General features: G+C 35.8%; 1 long non-coding RNA gene across 2 annotated transcripts in view; it reads left to right on the forward strand.

Annotated features, from left to right (window-relative positions):
* Positions 10,936 to 26,055, forward strand: part of LOC110259421 — a 34,026-nt gene continuing 18,906 nt past the window's right edge. For both annotated transcript variants that reach the window (XR_002341812.1, XR_002341811.1), the window contains exons 1-3: positions 10,936 to 11,033; positions 18,833 to 18,931; positions 23,484 to 23,633. This is a non-coding gene — a long non-coding RNA (uncharacterized LOC110259421). The remainder of the gene's footprint in view (positions 11,034 to 18,832; positions 18,932 to 23,483; positions 23,634 to 26,055) is intronic.

The following is a 26,055-nucleotide window of genomic DNA, read 5'->3' on the forward strand; positions in this document are numbered from 1 at the left end:
CATTTTCCTAAATATCACTGTCTTCAGGGCTGTCTCTTAGGGCCTTGACTCTTATTCTAAATATTCTTCTAAGGAGCAGCATTTGTGTGTTTAATTACCATCTGTATACTTAAAGCTTCATTTATCATCTCCATGTGAAATAATCCAATCCAAGGAATCTTCAAGTACTGATTTTGTATTTTTTTTTATGAGCTCAGTTAGTCCTATATATTAAACGAACTACTCAGTTTCTATGCTTAGATGTCCCATAGCCATTTGAAAGGCTATACATCCAAAACTGAATGTACCATCTCCTTCCTTCATTCTACTAGCCAAACTTCCTAAGTATTTCTCAAATACATGGACTTTGGTTATTCTTTTCTAAAGACATTATTCTCTTCCAGGATAAGGTAAACTAAGAGACTCAATCATTTAAGACATCTAAAATTGAAAAAGGAAATTATAATCAGGTGGCTGGAGGAAAAAAATTAAGTGGAACTGACAGTATACTTCTCTTAATTAAATTGAAACAATTGAAATAATTGAGTTTAAGTTAAAATGCTAGATTTCAGAAGCCTAATTCATGTAAATAATTTTTTTTTTTGCTTTTTAGGGTCACACCCATGGCATATGGAGGTTCCCAGGCTAGGGGTCTTCTAATTGGAGCTGCAGTTGCTGGCCTATGCCACAGTCACAGCCAAGCCAGATCTGAGCCGCATCTGTGACCTACACCACATGTCACAGCAATGCCAGATCCTTAACCCACTGAGTGAGGCCAGGGATCGAACTCGCAACCTCATGGTTCCTAGTCAGGTTCGTTTCCACTGTGCCACACAACAGGAACTCCAAGAAATAAATATTTTAAGCATGTTAAGGGCAAAAAGCATATCATCTTTATATTTAATATTCCTAGCTCAAGCACTGTGAACTACAACGGAGTTGCTGCTCAGTTAATACTTAATTAATGAATTAATATATTTGTTTTTTGAATACCAGAGAAAAGCAAGAAGCATTGCAAAGTTCTCATCAATTCATTCATACATGGTTATAACTCTAACATATTATATACACTGAATGGCTGATGAAATAAGAATGTCAAAACCGTTCCTACTTGTATCTCATGGAATTATAAATTTCCTTAGAAAATGATAGTAAAAGGAATGTCAAGTATTTAAATGACTAGCCATGTTAGCTTTGTATAAAAATCAAGTTCCACTACCATATGCTGCAGCAATCCCACTCCTGGGCATATATCTGGACAAAACTATAACTCACAAAAATAGACACACCCCTATGTTCACAGCACACTGCTCACAATAGCCAAGACATGGAAACAACCTAAATATCCAGCAACAGATGAATGGATTATGACAATTTGGTACGTGTATACAGTGGAGTACTACTCAGCCATTAAAAATAAAATAATGCCATTTGCAGCAACATGGATGTGAATAGAGATTCACATACTAAATGAAGTAAGTCACAAAGAGAAAGACAAATACTATATGATATCACTTATATATGGATTCTAAAATATGGCACAAATGAACCTATCTCCAGAACAGAGACTCATAGACATAGAGAACAAACTTGTGGTTGCCCAGGGGGAAGGGGAACCACAAGTTTGCCTAGAGGGAGTGATGAACTGAGAGTCTGGATGTAGTAGATACAAACTGTTACATTTAGAATGGATAAGCAATGAGGTCCTACTGTATAGCACAGGGAACTAAATCCAATCTATCTAGTCTCTTGGGATAAACCATGATGGAAGAAAAGAAAGAATGTATTTGTGGGTATGTGCATGTGTGTGTGTGTATCATATATGACAGGGTCACTTTACAAAGCAGAAATTTCCACAACATTGTAAATCAACTATACTTAAAAAATGAAGTTCTAGTCTATAGCCTTAGTTTGTAAAACGAACTAGCATTCATAGGGGAAAAAATGTTTAACTGGCTCAAGCTTATTGCTGTAAATGGAAAACAAATGTTTTGTATCCCCCTAATGAAGAAATCTGACTCTTCTTCAACCAAAACAAACTTTGTTTTTTCGTCAGTAGAGTCATTTCCTCCCTGAACAGTGAGTATAGACTAACATACTGAGAAAACTGACAATCCTGTTCATCTATCCGTAATGTTCTGGACCTAACAGTAAAGAGAAATGAAATTTTACTGTGGTCCTATCGTTTTATTATGAAATACACAAGTACAAAAAGTATAGAAAACACAAGTGCACAATTTAATGTATTATAATAAAGCAAACATCTATATAACCACCAACATGTTACAAAATAGAACTTTGCAGACAGCCTACCCAATTATAACATGTTCCCTCCCACTCAAAGAAATCACTGCCCAGACATTTATGGTAAGAATTTTCTTGCTTTTCTTTAGTTATAGCACCTGAAAATATATCACTAAATAATATAATTCAGTTTGCCTGTTGTGAATTTTATATAAATGGAATCATAGTATATATATCTTTGGTGTGACTTTTCTCAATGTTAGGCTTTTAATTATGATTTCTTCATGATGCTAGATATCTGTAGTTCATTTGTTTCAGTTGCTGTCAATAATCCATTGTGTGAATAAACCTTAATTTACTTTTCCATTCCATTGCTGATGAACATTTTGACTACTTGCAGTTTTTGGCTATTATGAATAAGGATGCTATGGCATTTGTGCATATCTAAGCATGCCTCTTTGTAGGGTATATAATTAGAAATGAATGCTGGGTCTGAAAAAAATGTATTCTCGAATTTACCACAATGAAAAACAATGGAAATGAAAATGAATTTTTCATTAGTTGTACTAGTTTAACTGGTTTTAAAAGTAATTTCCTAAATTCTGAAGGTAAATTATACCTATTATATATTTCATAAGGAAACAAATAATCTGACAAAAAATTCAAAATAAAATGTAAAATAATGTATTGATGCCTAAAAGAGATGAACAAATACTGGTACTATTTCCCTGATGAAAAAATATATTTTTCCTCATAAAAGTGGTAAGAATGCCCCAACCATATTTATCTTAATTCTTACACAATAGTGCAGGCAGAAATAGATAGATCCTATGGATATTTAAAAGTAGAATACAATGCTTAGATTTTCATTTTATGTAATTTACATTTCTCATATTATAAAGTTTGAAAATCTTGTTCAATATGAAATTTAACAACCATTGTATGGGCTTATTAGAGAATTTGCTCATAAAATATAACTTCCACTTTTATATTTATAAAATTTTGACCGTGAGAAGCAGCTTTACATTGAAAACAGTAAATCAGATCAGTACTACTCTGTTTGACCTGGGAACTAGTGACTGGTTCTCCTGAAATGAAAAAAGAAAAAAAAAATCCCCATGCCTTTTGATTTACCATGAAACAAAATCCCTTTTCTTAAGTCACATCAGAATTTTCGGAACCAGTATATTTGAGATTTTTTTAGAAAGTATGTGTCATGATACTAAAGATGCCACCGAGAGCAAGGTAGATTTCATCTCTGCTGTCACACAGCTTAGTGTCTAAAGGGAAATGCAGAAGAGTAAAGCAGTTGAGAAATTACAGCAGAGTAAAAAGGCACATTAAAAGGGCACTTGAGCTAGTAAGACCTCAAGGATGAAAAAGGCATGAGGCAGGAATAAATGAGTTCTAGGTAGAGGAACAAAAGCCCAGAAATGAGAAAGGAGAGTGTACACACTATATATCAGAAAATAATATAAGGGTCTTTGAAGTCAAAACCCACATTCTCCAATTAATATTCAATTAATAGCTGTGTGACTTTGGTGAAGTCACTTACCCTTTCTATTTCCCACTATAAAATGTGGATTTAATAAGTAAGATTTTTGCAAGAACCAGCTAAGGTAATGTTTATAAGTACACATTAAATATTCCTCCACAAAGGTAGGTAGCAACTCTTACTGCAGAATCAAATGTTGTGGAGTTTGGTAGGCATTCATATGATGCAGGAAGATGGAGTGATAAGCAGTTTCAGTCATCAAGAGCACTTGGGTCATTTTAAATAATCCAGGCCTGATGGTGAGAACAATGGGGAATGACCCAGACAGATCTGTGTTTCAGAAAGCTACTCAGGCTGTAACAGAAATGGTTGGAAGGGCAAAAGAGGCAGGAACACAAGTGAGGACCTGACTGAGGTTAGTGCCAGGGAGATGATGTGAACTGGGTGCATTTAAAAGATATTAAAACACAGGTTGTCCATTTGTGGCAATATGGAAGACAAGAGAACTAAAACTCTTTGTCTACATACCTAAACAATCATAGTGTTTGTGTGTGTGTGTGTGTGTATGTGTGTGTATCTGTATTTTTTATTTACTAAATAAGTTAGTTTTCAAGTAAGAAAAGGAAATGCAAATGCTCTGGGGTCAGAAATGAAGCGTGAACATGACTCCAGAGAAGTTAGTAAGCATCAGGATAGTTGCTGTCCTGACTATATCTACTGATCTGGAATAGGCTAGAGCTAGGTTTTTATGACTGGAACATAAGGAGGACAAGAAACAAAGCCTCGTTCTATCCCCACTCCTTGCCAACCTCTGTGTGGAGCCTGGATTCATGAAGAGCTAGTTTAGGAAAATGATGATCTTGGAGTTCCTGTGGTGGCTCAGCGGTTAATGAACCCAACTAGAATCCATGAGGACATGGGTTCAATCCCCGGCCTTGCTCAGTGGGTTAAGGATCTGGTGTTGCCGTGAGCTGTGGTATAGGTCGCAGACATGGTTCGGATCCCACATTGCTGTGGCTATGGCATAGGTAGGCTCTGATTGGACCCCTAGCCTGGGAACCTCAAGAGGATGGGGTGAGGGAGAATGGTGATGCATGTTTTTAACTGTTTGGATTCAGAGATCTGTAGATCATCTTAGTAAAATGTTAGGGAGTCAATTGTGATGTAGAATTGAATATAGAAAGAGAACTCTGGGCTTTAGATAGTTCTTAGAATCACTGGCATATAGATTGTCTCTAAGACCTTGGAGTAGATGAAATGACCAGGGGGTAGGTGTGATGTTGAACCCTAGAGAAGGAAGGGGGCTGGTATACACCTTTACAGGCGTCATAAGTTGGAAGTCCCAGTGAGCTCTCATGTCAGGAAGTAAAGGATTAATAAACATAAGCTCTTGAACTGAAATTTAGGTGCAGTAAATTATGCAAGATTTTTTGAGTCGCAGAATATATAGGTGAATGATGCAGAGAGATGTACATAGTACAAGAGTCTTTACAATTCCTGGTCTCAGAGTTGGTGCAAGAAAACCCCAAATAAACTTCTTTCTTCTTGATGTAGCCTTCAGAGAAATAGTAATCTCTCGATAAGTTCATTAAGACCAGAGCCTAGATAATTTCAAAATGTCCCACTCCCACTCTTCTGATTGCCTTAAAGAAGCAAACAATCTTGTGAACCATCTATGGAGAGGCCTACGTGGCAAGAACAGACAGCCTGTAGAACCTGTAGGCCTTGATTATACAGCCTCATGGAAATGAATTCTGCCCAAACCTGAATGAGTTTGGAAGTGGATTCCTCCCCAGTCAACCATTCTGATGAGAAAACAGTCCTGCTGATCTCTTGACTGAAGCCATATGAGACCCAGAACAGAAGAGCAAGCTGAGCAGAAACCAGACTCCTGTCCCACAGAAGCTGTGAGATGATAAGTATATGCTAAAGGTGCTAAGTTTGTGATAGTTTATTAATGCATCAATAGAGAACAGACACAATATTGTGTGTGCACACATGCATACATGTGTGTTATGTACTCATCAAGATCTGTATGGAAGGTGGGGAAAACAGAAGATATGTCAGGTATATTTTTATAGGTACATTTTTCCTGAAAGTTGGTTAGGAAGAATCATCTCTCTTCCCCCTAAAATGTGTATATAAAAGTAAGAAGCCCTCATTTAGGAAAGGTGCTTGAGTCAGAAACATCATTTCCTGGATAGGCAAAGGAAGAGTACTAGAATTTTGCTTACAGACTGTATCACTTATTCTTTCAGATTTTTATTTGATCATTTTGGGTTTCCACTCCTAACTTGTATCTCTAAGATATGCATTCATAGTTTTTATGAGCCAACAGCCAATAAATGTGTATTCTTCATTGAAATGCAACTTGAGTAACATTTCTCCCAGTTTAAAATTCTATAAAATCCAAGTACAGCTGGTTAGATAAACAGAACTCAGGTTTTCTGTGCCTGTTACATCGATTGACTTTTATAAATTGATTCAAATGTACAACCAAATAAGAAAACCTTGGAAGGTCTGGAAAAGTATATAGAAAAACAAAAGTATTTGTTAATATTAGGTATTCTTTAATATTAAATTGTATTTAATATTAATAATAATGATCTATTCATATCAAGCCCCAAATTTCTATAACCTGGACCTCACAAACCTTAGTAAAAAGAAATTCTCTGAATGAAATATTGGGCCTCTTAAATGCCTTTCTCTTAATGTGTCTTTCACTGATGCTATAAACGACTCACTGAAGGTCAGATATTCTTTCTGAGGTCTCCATAGTAACTGTGATCTTAGCCATATCTTTGATTTAAAACATTAAATGTTATAATTGATATTAAACTCATGAAGACTAGATTAGGGTACTGGAGCCACATTTGATGCAACATCATAGTTACTTATTTGTTTGTTCTTGTGTATTTTTATTGTTCCTGTTGTTCCTGGCTTTCTTTTTCTACTTTACTTCTTCACTCATAAGGGATGGAAATAAGGACAATAGAGAACTTAATCTAGAGTCTGAAATATATCAGAAGAGCTGGAGAAGGAGCTGATGTTACTCAAGAAGAAGGCTCCAGGGCTGATCTTTAAAAAGCAGGAGTAGGATCTCATTGCTAACCCATTCCAAAGGCAATAGTCTGCATCTGTTAACCCCAAGCTCCCAATGCATCCCACTCCCTCCCCCTCCCCCTTGGCAACCACAAGTCTATTCTCCAAGTCCATGATTTTCTTTTCTGTGGAGCATGATAATGTGGGAAAAAAAGAATGTTGTGTAACTGGGTCACCATGCTGTATAGTAGAAAATTGACAGAACACTTTAAACCAGCTACAAAGGAAAAAAAATCATTATATTAAATAAATAAATAAATAGCAGAAGTAGCTCATTGTTTGAACCATTGGATGAGATCCATATAAAAGTTAAGAGTGTGTGATGGGATCCTGGAAAGAAATTTTAATCAGAGAATTTAAGTTAGAAGAACAGAAGGAAAAGAAAATGGCAGTATTCACTAGAAAAAGAGAAGAAAGAACAACCACAGAAATGAATGTAAAAGGTTTCTCTTAGCCAATGAAGTTGAAAACTATCCTAACAGTGTAACAGGTGGGGGAAACACCAAACCTTGGAGAGAGCAGAATTCCTTTGAACTACTTTATATTTGGTGACCTCAAAGGCTGGCAAAGTCGAGAGACAGCCTCAGCTTTAACACAGCTGCTCTTTGGCATTATTAATGACATAAGGATGGACCTGGGAATTGGTAAAATAGTAACAGCTAAACCAATAGTTGAAAAATTGAATGAAGTCTCCAAGTCAAGAAGCCTATCCATCAGTTATATAAGAAAGGTACTTTCTTGCTGGAAATGAAGACAAGGCAAGAATCAGCCCACATGAATCTCAACAACTCTGTCTTTAATTCTAGTTTATGTTGATTTAAATCGAGCCTAGTTTGTGTCTCAAGCATATGAATCCCACTTTGGGATTCAGCTCAGTTCTAAACTTTTCCCAACAGCTGCATGGGGGACCACACTAGGAAGATAAGAAAAAGAGTAGGGTGGGCTTCCCAATGGTACAAGCACTGAAAACAACCTTTCGCCCCATTGTTTATTTATAATTATACCATATGAATATTGTTCCCTAAGGAAAAAAGTGAAAAGAGTAGTATGCTGCTTCTCCAAAGAAAATTATTGTGGAGACCAGTGCAGCTCAAGCCTTAGTTTACATAATAATCAGCTGCAGAGCTTGGCTAGAGAAAATTTGGTCTCTTGGAAATTCTGTATCTCACTTTTTCCAAACACAACTCTGTAGGTGCTAAAAATACAATACTTTTATGGATCAGTGCATTGGCCCTGTTAACATTTCTATTTAAATTAAAAACTTTCATAAGATTGTTTTAGCATCTTGCTAAATATTATAAAACTTTCATTACATTACTTAGCTTCATGTTCCTTTAAGTGCTTTCCTTACAGGAGAGTAGGCTATTTTTTTTCAGAATTTCCCCACGTTTCTGAGGGAACAAAAAGGGGTGCTCATACTTACTGGGCACCTACCATATGCCAGGCAGAGTACTAGTCCCCTATTTAAATGGTCATAATCCTTACATTAGTTCTTATGAAATAGCACTTTCTCATTTTATAAATGAAGTAACTAAGTACACAGAGATTGAGTCACTTCATAAAGTTGCATGGCTCAAAAGCAAATGAACTAAGATTTGAATCTCATTTCTCACTATTTTGCTACATAATTTGTCCCATTTTCTGAATTGCTTTAAAATACAAATTACCCCAGGGTCATTATAGTTATACTTCCAACAACTTTTCTATCTTAAAAGGTAGAAAATCTCCCAATTTATATTAAATAATCATTCCATCTCTTCCTAAACTCAGAGCCTGGAGAAGTCAGTATTGCCTTTCTTTCTTTTTTTTTTTTTTTTTTTTTCCTCTCCTATTGTTCATTGCCAATCCAGACAAATTAAAGTACAAATGAAAATTTCTCTGTTTTCCATAAAAGCAGGTCAACAATTCATTATTTTATGCTTAATAAGGGTTATCACTACACTTTCTTAATCTATTTAAAATATCCTTTAGGAATAAGGAATAAGAGAGAACTTTCTAAGACACCATTTCATATACGAAAGCCAAATTTATTCTACTTAGGGGAAAAAAGCCTTTAAAATGTTCCGTAAAAATCTGGCATCTTTAAACATAACACAATTATGAGGGAGACCTGTATGTTTCCTTTCTCTTGAAAAGGTCAGTAATTTTCAGCTCCATTATAAACTAACAAAGCCTTCCAAGAAGACTGAGACTAATTTTTTTTTAATATTCTAAGCTGTCTCCAGTTTGTTAATCTATTCATGTATTCAACAAAACTTTATTGCCCTCTTACTATGTGTTTAGCATAAAGAATACTTTGGTGAACAAACTATGTATCTCCCCTTTCATGAAATCCAAAGGTATGAGCTATTATCACTCATTTCTTCTAAGCTTCTGTATTAATTGTAGTGATAAAAAGCTAAAGCAATCTTATGAAAAATTTTAATTTAAATAGAAATGTTAATATGGACAATGCACTGATCTATAATATTATTATCTTTTTAACATCATAAAGGTATATGTTAGTTGTGTAATTAAATCATGAAACTAAGTTTTTTTCCTGGAATATTTCTTTTCTCTGGGGGAGAGGTTAAAGTTCTAGTCATAATGTTAAATCTAATAAGAACAGAAGATACAACCTGTAGATATTTTGTATAGTAAAACTTCTACCTTTAACTTACTAATTAGAATAAGTCTTTAGAAACTGAGGTAAATATGATTATGGCATTCAATTTTAGGTATCCTTAAGTATATAGATAATTTTTAATCATCCACTTTAAAGTTAACTACCTTCCTACCCAAATTCTTTTGATTTGTCTCTTTGTTTCAAATAGTCCTTCCCTTAACACACTTCTCTCTTTCACTCCTGCAAACAAAGAACAAAATCATCACTCTAGTGACTGTTAATCTGAGTGTCAACTCTCTTGGATAAAGATCTTAGAAAGAATGCATTTGACAAGTGAGCCAAGAATATACAATGGGGAAAAAATAGTCTCTTTAATAAGTGGTGTTGGGAAAACTGGACAGCCACATGCAAAATAATGAAACTAGACTGCTATCTTATACTGTGTACAAAAATCAATTCAAAATGGTTTAAAGACTTGAACGTAAGATCTGAAGCCATAGAACACCTAGAAAAAAACTTAATAACTCCTTAATATCAGTCTTGGCAATGGTTTTTTGGATTTGACAGCACAGCAAAGGCAACATATGAAAATGTAAACAAATGACACTTCGTCATACTAGAAAGCTTCTGCACAGCAAAGGAAACTGTCAACAAAATAAAAAGGTAACCTACCGAATAGGAGAAAATCTTTGCAAATCATGTATCTGATAAGGGATTATGATCCAAAATACATAGAAAATCACACAACCTAATAGAAAAAAAGTGAACAATTCAATTAAAAAATGGGCAGAGGATCTGAACAGGCATTTTCCTAAAGAAGACATACAGATGACTAACAAGTACATGAAAAAGTGCTCAACATCATTAACCATCAAGGAAATGTAAATCAAAACCACAGTGAAGTATCACCTCACATCTGTCAGAATGGCTGTTACCAAAATGATAAGAAATAACAAGTATTGGTTAGGATATGGGGAAAAAGGAACCTTGTACTTTGTTGGTGGAAATGTCAGTTGGTGCAGCCACTACAGAAAATAGCTTGGAGTTCCCTCAGAAAACTAAAACTAGAGCTACCATATAATCTAGCAATTCCACTTCTGGGTATTTATCCAAGTAAAATTAATTTACTAACTTGAAAAGAATGAGAGAAATGCATCCCTGTGTTCATCTCAGCATTTTATTTGCCATAGTCAAAACATGGCAGCAATCTAAGTGTCTTTCACTGGTTGAATGGACAAAGAAAATGTGGCATATATGTTCAGGTCTACCTCCAACCTATTTCTGGTTCTGTTCCAGATCATGGCAACAAAGCAAATATCACAATAAAGTCACAATTTTTTTTCTTTCCTAGTGCATATTGAAGTTATGCTTATGCTATACTGTAGTCTAAGTGTGCAATAGCATTATGTCTAAAAAAGTATATACTTTAATTAAAAATATTTTATTGTTAAAAAATCCTAACCATCATCTGAGTGTTCGGCCAATCATATATTTTTCCTGCTACAGGGTTTGAAATATTTTGAGAATTACCAAAATGTGACACAGGGACAGGAAGTGAGAAAATGCTGTTGGAGGAATATACTTGCTCAACAACCAAATAGCTGACAGGTATGCCTTACAATGGAATATTATTTGGTCATAAAAAGAAGGAAATCCTGCCACTTGTGACATGGATGGACCTGGAGGGCATTATAGTAAGTGAAATAAATCACACAGAGAAAGACAAATACTCTGATCTCACTTATATGTGGAGTCTGAAAGAAAAAATTGAAGTCGGATATGGAGATCAGATTGGTGATTGCCATGGATGGGGTGAGGGGGGTGGCAAGTGGTTAAAGGTGGTCAGAACTTCTCGTTTTAATGTACCATTGTTATAGCAGTTGACAATACTGTATTGCATGTCTGAAAATTGCTAAGAGAGTAAATCTTAAATGTTCTTGTCACAAGATGAAAGGATTATAACTTTGGTGATGGTAGATGTTAACTTTTTGTGGTAATCATTTCATAATATATACATGTATCAAATAATTATGTTATATACCTAAACCTAATACGTTATATGTCAGTTATAACTCAATAAAAATAAATGCACTTAAGGTGGTTTGTAGTGACTCTCTAAAACAGAATAAAGCAGGGGCATATCAGTTAAAAGTAGAATATTGTTTAAGTGCATTAACCATTATAGATATGAAAAGTGAAATTTGATAAATGAATTTGTCCATTAAAATATATACTTAGATTATAAAGTTTAAATAAGAACTACGAATAGACATTAAAGATAATCTGGTTCTCTAAACAAGATGAGAATCACTCATTTCCTTAAACCCGCTAGAGAAGTGAAAAGGGAAAGAAACTGAAATTTAACAGTTTTATAACCATAGAATTGACCCCTTTCTTCATAACATTACCCTGATTTCTAGTATCTGGCTTAAATACAGAGGGTTTAGGATACACTGAAAGTGATGGAAATGTCCTTGTTACTTATTACCTGTGATGTAGGGATGTGTTTACACTGCCTGGGTTTTCTAAGAGGAAAGCAAATTTCTATTCCACTTCCTCAGAAAAGTATGAGGAGAATATTTTCAATTTCTTTCATTCCTCTTTTTCTCCCCTTTTCTTTGAAAGTGGAATGAATGACTTACCTGAGAGATAAATTGGGAGAAAAAGCTAAATATACTTGACGTAGGCCCTGGTGGCCTTTTTCAGAGCCAAACTGTCGCCAGATGCATGTGTTCTTTTCTGCTCTCTGCACTATGGTTAAGCTTGTGAGAGCAGCTGTATTCCTGTTGGGGCATCTGTTTTCATCCAATCAAATGGGTGATTAATTTAGCTGAGTAATCTCATCACTGATCAAGTCATTCTCTCCCATAAACTTTATCAGTAGTAAAGTTAATATTCTGAGATTCACTCATCAGTTTTTGATGAGATGTAAATTCAGAAGGAAGAAACAAAATGAGTGTCATTTATTGAACCCCCTAAAATACTTAAAGGAAAACTGAACTCATTGCCATTAGAAAAGTCTGTTTTTTTTTTTTTTTTTTTTTTTTTTTTTTTTTTTTTTTTTTTTTTTTAAATAGAAGAAGTCTGAATAGATTTTAGGCAACTCCAAGCATAAAATTCAGTAAGTGGCCTGGGCTTAAGAAAAGGATGGTAGAACTGTGCTTCTATATAAACATGAGTTTAGTATAAATGTCAAGAATATATAAGAACCATAGATAAAATATAGAGGAAAAGAAATGATTGCTTTTTAAATATAATTTTCTGTCTTTCTTTTTCTTTTTAGGGCTGCTCCTGTGGCATATGGAAGTTCCCAGGCTAGGAGTGAGATCGGAGCTGCGCTGCCAGCCTATGCCACCATAGCCACAGCAGTGCAGGATCTGAGCCACGTCTGCGACCTACACCACATCTCACAGCAACACCATATCCTTAACCCACCGAACAAGGCCAGGGGTTTGTTAACCACTGCGCCACGACGGGAACTCCTACAGCTGAATTTTTGAAACTTGTATCATTACTGAAGTAGCACATGCAGTTTTTCAGTTATTTAACCATAATTCATTTATTTCAGTTTTTGATTACAATTCTTCAAGTCTTTTCCTGTAATCACCATACTCTTAAAAATTGTTTTCCTCCCACAAGCTAAATAATTGTGTACCACAAACATAAGAATTAGAATTTATAATTGAAGTATTTAAGAGTTATTGGCTCTTGAGAAGATCTTCACTTGTGGAAGCATGCTTTCTAGGCTTTATATTATTGAATAGGGATTGTCTGGGTAATTTTAACTTTACTCCCCACTAGATGCAGAACTATAAGCAAAATAATCATACATACATACTAAAAATTCTCTTCCTCATCCTCCCAAAACTAGTGTTCCTCTTAGCCCTTAAGAACAAATTTTTTGTATTTCCTCATATGTATTGATTCACAAGAATTTTATGTATACACACACACATACTTGTTTTTTGCTTTTTTGTGTTGTTTGTTTGTTTTTGTCTTTTGTCTTTTGAGGGCCGCACCCACGGCATATGGAAATTCCCAGGCTAGGGGTCTAATAGGAGCTGTTGCCTTATTGCTGCTGGCCTGTGCCACGGCCTCAGCAACACCAGATCTGAGCTGCGTCTGCGACCTACACCACAGCTCATGGCAATGCCAGATCCTCAACCCACTAAGCGAGGCCAGGGATCAAACACACAACCTCACGGTTCTTAGATGGATTCATTTCCGCTGAGCCATGTCGGAAACTCCAATACCTGATATTTTTGGTGGCACACTCTCAAGTGGGCACAAGCACACACACATACAAACAAGGATACATTTCTCCTCTTTCTCTAGTAAACATTTAAGTGCACAAATGACCAAAGAAAATAATCCATTAAATGGCAGTTGTTTGCATACAATAATTTCTTTTTCAAATGAAGTTTTCCATAAAGACAATACTTAGTCTGCTGATCCTTGTTCAGCTATAGCTTAAAGAGTCAAACATGTTAAAATGAAAGTATGCTGTCTGGGCCTCAGAGGTCTTTTTTTCTGGATGATCCAACTGTATACATTCTGAATATATATATCTTCAGAGCTTTATCCTTATGCCTACTGGACATCTGCAACGTGTCTTAAAGTGAATATCCAAAATCAACATGCCTAAAAGTAAATTTGGCATCTTTCCCCTTACACATGCTCACCTTCTTATGTTTCCTCTCTAAGAAAGAGCACCTCCACCCAAACCAGGGATCCTGTTTTCACCCTAGTGACATTCCTCTCTCTACTCCATCCCTTCCCTCATAATCAGTAAGTCATCAAACTTTAAACCTGCTAATGTATTGTCTCCTTTCAGACCATGAATTCTCACTAGATTTTGATGATAGTTCCTTGATTTAGTTCCAGTGGGTTCTTCCCAAAAGCCCTTACCAACCCATCCTTTGTGTTGGTATCAGAATCATCTTTCTTGACTTCCTGTTGCAGCTCAACAGTAAGAAAACTATCTAGTATCCATGAGGACACAAGTTCAATCCCTGGCCTTGCTCAGTGGGTTAAGGATCCAGCAGTGCCATGAGCTGGTGTTGCTTTGGCTGTGGTGTAGGCCAGCAGCTATAGCTCCAGTTCGACCTCTGGCCTGGAAACTTCCATATGCCATGGGTGTGACCCTTAAAAAAAATCATTTTTCTAATATGAAAATCTGATTATGTTGATCCCCCCCCCAAAAAAAAAAGTTATGTAGATCACCCCGTTACTGATGTCACTGTACTATGGAAAGATCAGATAATTTAGTAACTTCAGGGCATGAAGATTCTTACCCTCTTATCTAGTACTTCTTATACCATAGTGTGATGTTGTAAAACAAAACAGAATGATCAGTATAAAAACTACAATGCATGTTTTGATTTAAGGATAAAAACTAGATGCTGTTTTTTCTATTTAGTGGAAGGAAATAGTGGAGGCCCTCCTGAGTCAGCAGTTGTGCAACGTTGTCCTGACTATTTCAGGCCCTGATTTCTACAACTAGATATAATGCTAGAGTTTGCAAATCTTCACTTCACCAACTAACTGCCAATTTATTTAACTTCACATAGCTTAGCATTTCAGCATAATTCCTGCAGCAAGGAGGCCTAGTGGTCTCTTTCACCTAAGGTCCTCTGTTTTCATTGCAGAGCTCAGCATGTAGAAGGCACATGTGCTGAGGGGCAGTCCTCCGACAATTGTTCTTTGGACATGCAGCTATTATCAGCAACAGACCCAAGCAGAGGAAGCAAGTTTACAAGATCACACCAACATCCTAGTCCCCAGTCAGGCCTCTGTGGTTTCAAAAGCTTCAAGTTCTGCCAACAGCAAAACCTACATATCCTGTTTCCTGTCTTGCTATGGCCTTCTAGTTTATTCCCCAACTCCAATATCTGTCAATTCCTTACTGCAATCATCATTGAGGGTGAAAGTCAACTCTTCTCTGCTATACCCTCTGATATGCTGATTCCTAACAAACTCACACCTTATTCCTTAGACATACTTCAACTTTGACTACCCCTTTAGTCTCATCTCCTCCTCTGATCCTATGAATTCATTTTTCTACACCATCAAAGACTTTTCCATTATTCTGTCTCTACAGGAACTTGGCTCTACTTTTGATTTTATTGTTATTTTCTTCATGACAGTTTACTAAACAACTTTTAGATAAAGAAAAAAAGGCAGTGCACACATTTCTTTTCATTGACAATTTTATCTTATTTGTAAAATTTTTTTGCTGTATGATGATTTTTATTTTTTCCATTATAGCTGGTTTTACAGTGTTCTGTCAATTTTCTACTGTACAGCAAGGTGACCCAGTCACACATACAGATATAGTTCCCAGTGCTGTATAGCAGGATCTCACTGGGAATTTGGGGTTCACTGACAATTTCATGCCGTTGTTCCAAGCCATTTCTGAGCACCTCTTTTGTTCACCATTTGTGTTATGGTTTAACTTGCCACCCTGTGCATCCAAGACCCAGTAGCCAATCATTTATAACGCTATGAATAATGTGCTAGATTACCACAGATTCATGGCGTATTTACTTGACTGTTTTAACATGTAAAGTTTAAATGTGTATACCTGTTCTCCCTTTTTAAAATAAATTGAATTTAGAATATGGACAGGATTGTGTTTAAAAAATTAGTGTATGCAGTAGGTAGCCCACAACTTTTTTGTTGTCTAGCCTAATGAATTACTTCATTTCTATCTTCATTTTCCTGACATTCATCTCACCTTTAACCCTAGAGTTCACTCTTCCTAACATTTACTTTCTCCTTGGGGTGAGATTTAGGTAGTGATCATTTAAAAGTGGAAACAGTCATATGTTAGGAATGGGATAGAGGCCCATGAATTGAACTCAGTGATAGAGTGGAGATCAAAGAAGAGGTGACTGTCAGGGTTAGCATGAGTCTTAGGGTCTTGTTGAAGGTCAAAATTGGAGTTAACATTAGGGCGAATCTGCTGTTCATTAACGGAGTAAACACCTCCAAAATGTTGAATTTGTTACTTGCTAATGCGGAAACTATGAATGCACATTGCTTTTTTCTCATGATAAAATGACCACAGTCTTAAGATGGTCTCCTCAGTCACTTCTAATTCAAATATTTACTCATTATCTTCTACCATGCCAGCTTTTTGATCTCCCTGGACTTGAACAACATTCCACTGGCCATTTCCTCCAACTTACCTTTCAAACTCCTAAGCACTGCTGCAGAAAGTTGTGAATCTAAAATTAACTATGTCTACTATGTATTTATACAACCTAATCCATGCCAGAGGAGACTGGAACTCAAAAAACCTCTGATTTGACTTTGTATAAATCCTCCTTGTCACAATGCTATTCAGTGTATTCTCCAAAGTTTTCCAATGTTCTCATGCCCCAAAGCCATGCTCTACCATCTCTTTGTTCTCAGAATTACTGCTTTTTAAAAAAATATTTAAAGCCTTTAAGTTTTATTTTTATTATTATTTAAATTTTTGACCATGTCCACAGCATGTGAAAGTTCCAGGGTCAGAAATCGAACCCACATCACAGCAGTGACGGTGCCAGGTCCTTAACTCTCTGAGCCACCAGGGAACTCCCAGAATCACTTCTTTGTTGAGATGAATGTAAGCTTCTGTGAGCTCCTCCCTTTTTCATTCTCTTCAAAACAGAATTTCTTTTTAATTTATCCAGATCTCCTCCCTTCTAGCCTCAGACGAAGAATATCCTTACTCTTTCCAATATTATACCTAACCACCAGCTCTACCCATTAATTTCAGCACTGAGTGCTTAACTGGCTTTCACCTTCAGTCTCAACATTTCTGTTCACTTCTTTTCGATTCAACAACATAAAAATAAGTAATTGCATTGAAAATCATGAATATATGTGTATAAATGAATGACTGAGTGGATAATTGAATGAATGCAGGGATAGCTTTTCTGTCCCTTGAATACCATTTGTTTGTGGGCCAGGGATATAAATACTACAAAAGCATGTTCTATGCCTAATTGGCTGATATTTGCATTGGAACTTCCAGCTCCAATATTACAACTGTAGAATGTGGGCATCAGTTATCACATGGTGATGGTTTATTGGTTCCACCCTTTACTCCTTGATCACATATCTGAACTAGATACTAAGGTCAAACACTAAACTGTAGGCAATGAAGAGTGACTTGGCTGAAATATTTTATCCAGTGCAGAAGTTTGAAGGTGGGGTTATGGATTTCTTTGGGGCCTAAACAGTGGCTAGATTAAGCCATCTTCAGTTTCTGGGCTAATATTTTATTGTAAGCCTTTTGCAATTTTCAGGGAAGTTGGAGCTGGGGTTGGTGAATTTTTTTTAACCAATCTATAGCTTAAATATGGTTGTATTAACTACATTAATGGAGATTTTCCTCTGAAATATGGCAAACAAATAATAATTCTTAATAGTTTTGTTTAACTAGGAACATACAAGTCAATAGTATGGAAAAAGGATTTTTTTTTTAAAAAAGCAAGAAAACCAGGAATTTGAGAAATGTTTTATTATCTATGTCCATGCAGAATCAATTTTATAGTTTGAATCTTCTCAAGAATAGGTATTGTGTCCTAAATGTATTTAATTTAAACACTCATGAAATGCTGAAATTATCTATGATACTGATTTATATTCTAACACTGGAAGTAAAACAAGATTATTTTTCTTTCTTTTGCAAGGAGCAAAGGGTTTCAGAATCAAGTTTGTCTTCAAGCAGCAGCAAAGGCTTGCTGACAAGATATTTTGGAACAACTTGCTATTAGGAAGGAAGTATGAGTGGGAGGATGAGAAATAGCTCATGCCCATATGACACATACAAGTTGTGAATGTGTTAGAAGTCCATGATGTAGAACATAAAAGGGTGTAACAATTTATCTCAGTGACATAAAGGACCTTATTCTCATCTTTTGTTTTTACAGCTCTATTCTGAATTAGATTTTCTTTCTCTCTCCCTCTCTTTCATTCTCGTTTACCTCAATCAGATCATATGGTGATGGTTATAAACATTACAATTTATAACATGAGAAAATGTAGAACCTGACAAAATATCTTGAGCAAACTGTATGGACTATCATATCAGAGCTGTTTTCCCTTGTTATTCTAGGTATGTGGCAAAATCATTGCTGCATGAGAAATATTAGTGAATTATGTCCTATTTTTCATTTAATATAAATCATGCTTTTAGAGTTTATCTAAAACTGTCACAAGGGCTTTATATGCAAGCTTCTCTGCATCCCACAGAAATTGGTAGGTAAAAAAAAAAAAAAAAAACCTGTCAATTATCCTGGAACACAAGATAATTGATTCTCTTCCACAGTGTAGTACACAAAAATTGAAACCCATCCCATAATTGTTCTATAAACAATATTTGAACTTCTATAATTTTCAAACCCCTTTGACAGGTGCTTGAAGAATTCATGAAGATCACGGTCTTCCTGCTCTTGAGGACTTTTAGAATCTACTTTGGGCCAGAAGTCTCTTTAGTCCCAGTTTCATCTCAGGTATGTCTCCTTACATAGACACATTTTTATTTTTAGGTTTTCTTTTTCTTTTTTTTTTTGTCTTTTGGCACTGCACCCATGGCACATGAAGTTTCCTGGGTGAGGGGTTGAATCAGAGCTATAGCTACTGGCCTACACCACAGCCACAACCACTCAGGATCTGAGCCATGTCTTCAACCTACACCACAGCTTATGGCAACCTGGATCCTTAACCCACTGAGCAAGGCCAGGGATCAAACCTGTGTCCTCATGGATACTAGTCAGGATTGTTAACCACTGAGCCATGACAGGAACTCCTAGACTCATTTTTATATCCTCTAGAAAATAGTCTCTTTCCTTAGTCCCTTATAATACTCTGAATTTCCTTTGGAACAAAGTTTTGTCAGTCTTGTGTAACAGTCATGTATTTAGTTATACAAGTCGTCTGAATAGCTTGCAAGACTTTGGGTTCTCTGAGTGCTGGAATAATACTGTATATGTCCTTCTGTCTTCTGTAATACATTTCCTAGTACCTTAAACTTTGTAATATAAATGAAATATTTTATATCCATATCACAGGGAAGTTTACAGGGAATGCCAGATGGATGGTATAGAGAAGAGTATGAGAGAAAAGAGGAAAGGAAGGCAATGTCCATCTTGAGGTCACATAGAAATGCTTATGGGGGATAGTATGTGAATTACAGTGGGATTGATACCTTTTAATTCATAACATTAATATGTTTATTACTCTAAACTTTAAAATTTAAATTACCAAATTAGCCAATGGGGAAAGACATGCTCAATCTATGTTTTCTTTGTTTGGGCAGGTTATAAAATTACTGCATATTTGTTTCAATTATATATTATTTCTCTTATGTGTCTACTCCATCCCAAAATATAGTGAAAAACCAACATTTTATTTTATTTATAATTTGATGGGTCATGAATTCAGACAGGACATAGCAAAGAAATCTTTTCTACACATGTCTGGTCTCAGCTGTGGTTGAGATGTTTTGCCTGGGGCCTCAGTTCTCCTATCACCAGAGCTGCTTGGTTCTTCTCCACCTTGTTCTTAGAGACACTGGGACTTGGGCTGGGGGGCGGGCCTGACATAGCTGGGGGCTCACTGGCAACTCTCTTTTCACTTCAGCCTCTCTGGGAGATCCTTGTAGCAAGATGGTCTTAGAGTGGACCATTAGGAAATCTTCAGTGGACATCCCCATTCAAAATGGGGGAATGAGAGGTGAGCAGCAGTCACTAGACCTTAGCAGTTCTGAAATCCAGCTGCAACAGCAATGCCAGTTCCTTAGGTATAGCCTAGTCATGCGCCCTGTGAGTTGTTTCCTAGGGTTTTAAATTCCACTCTCCAGCCTGTTGGATCTACATTTGGACTCACCCTTCCTTTCCACAGAAAATGGCCCAGGATTGGAGCCATTTAACTCTCTCAGTTTGCTCTTCACCCATAGAAAGTTTGGGAAGCCAATGATATTTTGACTTTGAATTCTCTTCTGTTTAATTCAGTTTGTCAGTACTTTTGCCAATATAATTAGCCTTCTCTGGAATGTTACTGATATTTATACTCCCCTTAAATCTCTTTGAAATAGGCCATTCTATCTTGGGCTGAGAATCAGTAGAAAGGATCTAAGAGGCAAAGTTACTAGTTTTTGCTTGTTGTCTAGTGGAAAGGGTCTGTGAGGCTACATTCCTGATTCTTTTTTTTTAGGGCTGCACCCATGGCATATGGAAGATCCCAGGCTAGGGGTTGAATAAAGAGCTGTAGCCCCCAGCATATGCCGCAGCCACAGCAACACAGGATCCAAGCCACATCTGTAACTGACCCTGCAGCTCATGGCAATGCTGGATCCTTTAACCCACTGAGTGAGGGATTGAACCCATGTCCTCATGGGCTAGTCAGGATCATTACTGCTGAGCCATGAGGGAACTCCCTTGACTCCATCTTTAATCTGAGATGATATTCTACTAGTAGGTTCCTGAATTTAGTCAGTACCCTGAGGCCATTTCTTACTTTATGAACCTTATTCTACAGGGTTAACTGTCCTTGACCTTATATAATCCATCTAAATTGTGCTAAAATACTAAATATTTCCTAAATTTATCTATTTTCTCATATTTACCATATGTAGTTAGAAGAAAATAATTACACTTTCAACATTTTCCTTAGCCAGCTCAACAAGTTCCTTACGTACTCTTTATGTTTACCACATTTCCACATGTAAGGCTAATATTTCTGCCAATATATAACTTGAGCCTCTTTCCTCCAGCTTCCAAAAGTGGTTTCTATATTGTCCTTCACGTTTTCACTAACTGAAGCCTTAGGTCCTTGCAGCTTCTTTGCAGTACCAGTCTCAATGTGATTGCCACATGTTTTAGTTTTTATGACAGAGAAACCCAGTTCTGGTGCCAATAACTCTATCAGTCAGAATTCAATCAGGGATGAAGAAGTACTATGTGCATTAGGAAAAAGAAGTGTATAATAGGAATTGAGACCTCTACAATTGTGAGAAAAGCTAAGAATATTAAAGTCCCCCCACCAAAAGGAGTCATTATAGCTGAGATAACTAAGTAGCCAGCCTGACACAGGTTAAATAGATGGTTCTTGTGTGGAAATCTGGAAGCCAGGTAAATTCAGCTGAGAATTTGGGTCACAAAGGGAAGCTGGTGTAGAAATCCATAGAAGGTTATTGGCTTTTCATGGCTCTTGTCTCTTGTGAGTTCATAGCTGAGCATGTGGTGATAAGCCTGGGGTTACTCTTGGCCAGATGTGTCAGTCAGGAAGGAAAGCCAGACACAGAGGAGAAGGAGGAGGTGCTGGAAATCACCTGTAGCTCTGTATCTGCCTCTCATTGCCTTTGACTGATGATGACCACTAGAGTGTAATGACTGTGTTTGCTTCCACCTTCCAAAATACATACAATATTATATTTGGTCAGCTAGAACCCAGAACCACACGGGAAAGGAGCTGACAAAAGGACAGTATGTAACTATGCTGATTGAAGAAAATGGGAAAATTACAAAAACATATAAAGAAGCAGAAAAAAATTACCCTTATACTTAGGACTAAGAGGTAAATGCTAATAACATTTAGCAGATTCTTGTCTTTTCACTGAAATATTTCTATTTTATTATGGGAGATTTAGCATCAGCAATTAGCTTGTGAAATATGATGTAGTGATTAAGGACTCAGGTTTTGGGCTGCATTGCTATGTTTGAATATTAGATTCATTACTAATAAGGGTTATCACCTTTGGCCAAAATAATGAACACCTGTTCTCTCTGTTTAATTTTATCTAAAATGAGAATAAAAATAGTACCTACCTATAGTAGATAGAATGTGGCCTTCTAAGATGTCCATGTCCTAATCCGCAGAACCTATGCTGGGTTTCATGGTAAAGGAGAATTAGGATTAAAGCTGAAATTAAGTTTGCTAATCAGCTGACTGTGAGATGGTGAGTTTATACTGAATTATCCAGGTGGACCCCCACAGTGATCACAAAAATTTTCGTAAGTAGGAGAGGCAAGAGAGAAAGAACCAGAGATATGGCAATCTGAGAGGACTTGCCCTGACCTTCCTGGTTTTGAAAATGGAGAAATAGTGCCACAAATGAGGAATGAAGGCTTGAAACAATCTAAAAAAGGGAAGAAAATGGATTATTCCCTAAAGCCACAAAAGGAACACAGCCCTGCCGATGCTTTGAGTTTAACCCAGTGAGACCCAGTGAACTATAAGAGAAGAAACTTGTGTTATTTTAAATTACTTTAAGGTTTTGATAATTTGCTATAAAAAGAATAAAAAATGAATATAGTAACTCATATAGTTGTGAGAATTAGATGATAAATGAGTAATCATGATCAAAATAGGTCCTGGTACATGGTAACTATTCAGTAAATGTGATTATTTGCTAGAAAATTATAATTGTGTGTTATATGCATAATTATAATTCTGTTATATATCCATGTGTGCATATGTATGTGTGTGTGTGTGTGTGTGTGTGTATATATATGTATATATGTGTATATATATATATATATATATATATATATATCTCCTGTTGTTGCATAGTTAAGCTATATTCGATTTCTTTTTTTTAAACTTTTATTTATTTTTTTGTCTTTTTAGGGCCACACCCACAGTATATGGAGTTTTCCAGGCTAGGGGTAGAATCAGAGGTATAGCTGCCGGCCTACACCATAGCCACAGCAATGCAAGATCCAAGCCGTGTCTGCAACCTACACCACAGCTCAAGGCAACACCGGATCCTTAACCCACTAAGCGAGGCCAGTGATCGAAGCTGTATCCTCATGGATACTAGTCAGATTCATTTCCACTGAGCCACGACGGGAGCTCCCTATATTCAATTTCCTGTTATTATAAAAATACTTAAATGGAAAAACTCTATGGAGACCTATCTGTCTTGATGTCTATTACAGACTAAGTGGTTAGTACAACATTGAACACATCATAGGGGTCTATAAATATTCGTTAATAGATAAATAAATATATGACTGACATATTTGTGCCTATGTTTTTTTTTTTTTTCACATTTGTCTTTAGGCTAGATTCCCAGAAATGGAATTACTGGATCAAAATGAGCTGAACATTTTCATGCTCTTTATACCTACTGCCAAATGGATTTTCAGAAAGGTTACATCAATTTACACGCCCACAGCATTGTATGAATGTGACTTTGTCCTCCTACCCATGGTAACATTAAGTATCCTACATTTTAAAAGCTCTGATAACCTTTTGCCTGTTTTTATCATTCCTCTAATTGAATCTTTTGACTATTTGTAATGCTGAAAAACTCAATTATTTTATTTATTGCTCATCATTTTTATCATTTTTTTGGTAAATTTTCTGATGGCTATTTTCAAATAAAAAAGTTATATTAAACATAAATAATGTAAGAAGGGTATAGAAAATAATAAGCCCTGTTGAACCTACTGGCAAAATTTGACAAATGTTAACAATTTTACAATATTAGCTTCATTTATTGATTGATTCATTTTTGAAACAAAATGTTATAACTGTATTTGAAATGTCTTCTATTCTCCTGTTTCCCCTGCCCTCTTCCTAGGGATTACTTGTTTCTGTTTTGTTTTTGTACTTTTATATCTTCACACATAACACACATGCACTCACTATTAGTATGTGTGACTTTTTTCCCTCTATCTATAAGATTTTCCAGATAGTATTTTCAATCAGTATTTTGCATATTAATCAATTAGTTCTTTGTGTCATTGGATTTTAACTCTTTGCTTGTCATATTTGTTGTACACATTTCCTCAGTCATTTTAATATTTGTTACTAAGTTGATTTTCAACTCATTACATTGCTTTGAAAGTCAGTTACTTCAATTGTTTTTTGCTTATTATGCAGAATTAGGAAAATTGTATGATTTTCATTCATGTATTTGGTTTGATGGCAAAATATCATGGTAGTAATTATTAACATTTTTGATTTATAATTTTTAATCTTAGAATGAACTGACATAAATGTATACTGATAGCAGCCATTAAATTCTGTTATCTGAGGGAGTTCCCATTGTGGCTCAGTGGTAATGAACCTGACTAGTAGCCATGAGAACATGGGTTTGATCCCTGGCCTCACTCAGTGGGTTAGGGATCTGGTGTTGCAGTGAGTTGTAGTGTAGGTCGCAGATGTGGCTTGGATCTCGAATTGTTGTGGCTGTGGTGTAGGCCAGCAGCTGGAGCTCCAATTCGACACCTAGCTTGGAAACTTCCATATGCTGCAGTTGTGACCTCCCCCCCAAAAAAGCCCCCCCCCAAAATCTGTTATCTGATTATTTTAAGGTGAAATTTGCAAAACTTAAGATCTCTAACAGTCTATCTTAATTCTCTCTTTTTGCAATGTTAGCTTATAGGGAGGCTGAAATGATAGTGATTTACTTAATTAAAATCTGTCAAAAGAAAAAGATTCTAGATCCTCTTTAATGTTCATCCAATTTCAAGTAATACTGGGAGAATGCAATTTTCCAAGCTATTAAAAGTTAAGGAGTAAGATGTGAGGTTTTCAGTGGTAAGCTCTCCTGATCCTATTGGAAAGGTGTTAGAATTCAAACATTGTTTAAGGGTGTGACATTTTCCTGAAAAATAAAAGTGAATTTAATCAAATAGAAAAAGGTATATAAAAATGGCTCCCTAGTATACACAGGCAAGAGATTATAAAAAAGGAAATATATTCAAGAGGACTTAAAAATAAAAAACTTTAAGTTAAAAAATCAGATGAAATTATTATATAATTTGTCAGTACTTCCACCAAACCTGTAGCATATCAGTGACTAAAAATCTAGGAAACACCTTCTACTAAGTTTTTTTTAGATGCAAACTACCACAAAAGAGAGGCAAAAATTAGAAAATACTTTGTTGTGGACATTCATGGAGAAGGAAATGATATGATTTCCCCTTACCCACAGGAAATATATAAAAATATGACGATTTGTTGGACTAAAACAATAAGCTGTAATTTAAAAAATCTCTCATCAGCAAGCGTGTTCAGTGTGTAGCCCTACATTTACATATGTTCAGACATCAACAGAGAACTATAGGGATATATTTCCACGTTTGAAAATAGCAATTACCTATTATAAAAGTATTCAAAACTTTGAACTTATGCCCACAAAACAAACAATATAAAGTGGGTACATCTAATGTTATAGCTTTGAGCAGAGATACAATAAAAGCAAAGCAAAAATTGAAGAATTAACAGCTAGAAATTAGATTTAGCTGATATTAACCACGTAGAAACATTTCATTTAAATATATGTGAACTTTTAATACTTTTCAATAAAGCTGACATATGTGCACAATTAAATCTATACTTATTAAGTAAATAATAAATACAAGACATTAAATATGTTTTTAGTAAACTCTCTGTTAAGAAAGAACAACCACTTAACCTATCCACTCTGATTTTAAATCAGCACCCTTCAGCTTTCTCCCAGCCAGCTCTGCTGAAAACTGGCAAAGAGCACAAATGGAGCCTAAACTTAGATTCTATTTGCTTCCCTCCAAAACGGCTCATCAATTTAAAATACTTGGGCAAGTAAAACTGATAAGTGGCTTTCTACATTAAAGATACCTAAAAACTATGAAACTGTTAATAA

This window comes from Sus scrofa, chromosome 2 (assembly GCF_000003025.6).
Source record: "Sus scrofa isolate TJ Tabasco breed Duroc chromosome 2, Sscrofa11.1, whole genome shotgun sequence".
Classification (NCBI taxonomy): Eukaryota; Metazoa; Chordata; class Mammalia; order Artiodactyla; family Suidae; genus Sus; species Sus scrofa.